Below are 3,335 nucleotides of genomic sequence, written 5' to 3' on the forward strand. Positions count from 1 at the left end.
CACCATCAGAACATATCTTCAAAGCTAACAGCCCAAAGAAAAAAAATGCCGCACCGCCATCGAATGGGCTCGAACCTCCAACCTTTTGGATCAACGCCGATCGCTCTAGCCAATTGTGCCACGGAGACAGTCCTGCTCCACTCTCACCACCATCAGAACATATCTTCAAAGCTATCAGCCTAAAGAAAAAAAAGCAACACACCACTCCCGGGAGGGCTCGAACCTTCAAAGTTTCAGTTAACAGCCGATCGCGCTAGCCAATTGCACCACGGAGGGAGTCGTGCTCCAATCTCACCACCGTCAGAACATGTCTCCAAAGCTATCAGCGCAAAGAAAAAAGCAACACACCGCTCCCCAGAGGGCTCGAACCACCAACCATTCGGTTTATAGCCGATCGCGCTAGCAAATTGAGCCACGGAGACAGTCGTGCTCCACTCTTACCACTGTCAGAACATTTCTCCAAAGCTATCAGTGCAAAGAAATAAAAGCGCCCCACCACCACCGGGTGGGCTCGAAGCTCCAACCTTTCGGTGAACAGCCGATCGCGCTAGCCAATACGCCACGGAGACAGTCGTGGCTCCAATCTAACCATCGTCAGAACATTTCTTCAGAGCTATCAGCCCAAAGAAAAAAAAAGCAACACACCACTCCCGAGAGAGCTCGAACCTCCAACCTTTCGGTTAATAGCCGATCGCGCTAGCAAATTGCGCCACGGAGACAGTCCTGCTATACTCTCACCACCATCTAAACATATCTTCAAAGCTATCGGCCCAAAAAAAAGTGCCGCACCACCACCAGGCGGGCTCGAACCTCCAACTTTTCGGTTAACTGCCGAACGCGCTAGCCAATTGCGCCAAGGAGACAGTCGTGCTCCAATCTCACCACCGCGAGAACACTTCTCCAGAGCTATCAGTGCAAAGAAAAAAAAGCGCCCCACCACCACCGGGTGGGCTCGAAACTCCAAAGTTTCGGTTAACAGCCAAACGTGCTAGCCAATTGCGCCACGGAGACTGTCGTGCTCCAATCTCACCACCGTCAGAACGTTTCTCCAAAGCTATCAGCGCAAAGAAAAAAAAGCGCCGCACCACCACCGGGTGGGCTCGAACCTCCAACCTTTCGGTTAACAGCCGATCGCGCTAGCCAATTGTGCCACGGGGACAGTCCTGCTCCAATCTCACCACCATCAGAACATATCTTCAAAGCTATCAACCCAAAGAAAAAAAATGCCGCACCGCCACCGAATGGGCTCGAACCTCCAACCTTTCGGATCACAGCCGATCGCTCTAGCCAATTGTGCCACGGAGACAGTCCTGCTCCACTCTCACCACCATCAGAACATATCTTCAAAGCTATCAGCCTAAAGAAAAAAAAAAGCAACACACCACTCCCGGGAGGGCTCGAACCTTCAAAGTTTCAGTTAACAGCCGATCGCAAGCCAATTGCACCACGGAGAGAGTCGTGCTCCAATCTCACCACCGTCAGAACATGTCTCCAAAGCTATCAGCGCAAAGAAAAAAGCAACACACCACTCCCCGGAGGGCTCGAACCACCAACCATTCGGTTTATAGCCGATCGCGCTAACAAATTGAGCCACGGAAACAGTCGTGCTCCACTCTTACCACTGTCCGAACATTTCTTCAGAGCTATGAGCCCAAAGAAAAAGAAGCGCCGCACCACCACCGGGTGGGCTCGAACCTCCAACATTTCGGTCAACAGCAGATCGCGTTAGCCAATTGCGCGACGGAAACATTCGTGCTCCACTCTCAACACCATCAGAACATATCTTCAAAGCTATCAGCGAAAAGAAAAAAAAAAGCGACACACCGTCCCCGGGTGGGCTCAAACCTCTAACCTTTCGGTTAACAGCCGATCGCGCTAGCCAATTCCGCCACAAAGACAGTCCTGCTCCACTCTCACCACCATGAAAACATATCTTCAAAGCTATCAGCCCAAAGAAAAAAGAGCGCCGCACCATCCCCGGGTGGGCTCGAACCTCCAACTTTTCGATTAACAGCCGATCGCGCTAGCCAATTGCGCCACGGAGACAGTCGTGCTCCACTTTCACCACCATCAGAACATATCTTCAAAGCTATCAGCGCAAAGAAAAAAAAAGCGACACACCGTCCCCGGGTGGGCTCGAAACTCCAACCTTTCAGTTAGCAGCCGATCGCGCTGGCCTATTGCGCCACGGAGAAAGTCCTGCTCAACTCTCACCACCATCAGAACATATCTTCAAAGCTATCAGCCCAAAGAAAAAAAAAGCAACACACCACTCCCGAGAGGGCTCGAACCTCCAACCTTTCGGTTAACAGCCGATCGCGCTAGCAAATTGCGTCACGGAGACAGTCCTGCTATACTCTCACCACCATCTAAACATATCTTCAAAGCTATCGGTCCAAAAAAAAGTGCCGCACCACCACCAGGTGGGCTCGAACCTCAAAATTTTCGATTAACTGCCGAACGCGCTAGCCAATTGCGCCACGGAAACAGTCGTGCTCCACTCTCACCACCGTAAGAACATTTCTTCAGAGCTATCAGCCAGAAGAAAAAGAAGCGCCGCACCACCACCGGGTGGGCTCGAACCTCCAACCTTTCGGTCAACAGCAGATCGCGCTAGCCAATTGCGCCACGGAGACAGTCGTGCTCCAGCCTCACCACCATCAGAACATATTTTCAAAGCTATCAGCGCAAAAAAAAACGCGACACACCACTCCCGGGAGGGCTCGAAACTCCAATTTTTTGGTTAACAGCCGGATGTGCTAGCCAATTGCGCCAAGGAGACAGTCGTGCTCCAATCTCACCACCGCGATAACATTTCTCCAAAGCTATCAGTGCAAAGAAAAAAAAGCGCCGCACCACCACCGGGTGGGCTCGAAACTCCAATGTTTCGGTTAACAGCCAAACGTGCTAGCCAATTCCGCCACGGAGACAGTCGTGCTCCACTCTCACCACCGTCAGAACATTTCTTCAGAGCTATCCGCCCAAAGAAAAAAAAGCGCCGCACCACCACCGGGTGGGCTCGAAACTCCAAACTTACGGTTAACAGCCGATCGCGCTAGCTAATTGCGCCACGGAGACAGTCGTGCTTCACCCTCACCACCGTCAGAACATTTCTTCAGAGCTATCAGCCCAGAGAAAAAAAAGCGCCGCACCACCACCGGGTGGGCTCGAACCTCCAAACTTTCGGTTAACAGCCGATTGCGCTAGCCAATTGCGCCACGGAGACAGTCGTGCTCCACCCTCACCACCGTCAGAACATTTCTTCAGAGCTATCAGTCCAAAGAAAATAAAGCGCCACACCACCACCGGGTGGGCTCGAACCTCCAACCTTTCGG

The sequence above is a fragment of the Rhipicephalus microplus genome, unplaced genomic scaffold (genome assembly GCF_043290135.1).
Source record: "Rhipicephalus microplus isolate Deutch F79 unplaced genomic scaffold, USDA_Rmic scaffold_59, whole genome shotgun sequence".
NCBI lineage: Eukaryota > Metazoa > Arthropoda > Arachnida > Ixodida > Ixodidae > Rhipicephalus > Rhipicephalus microplus.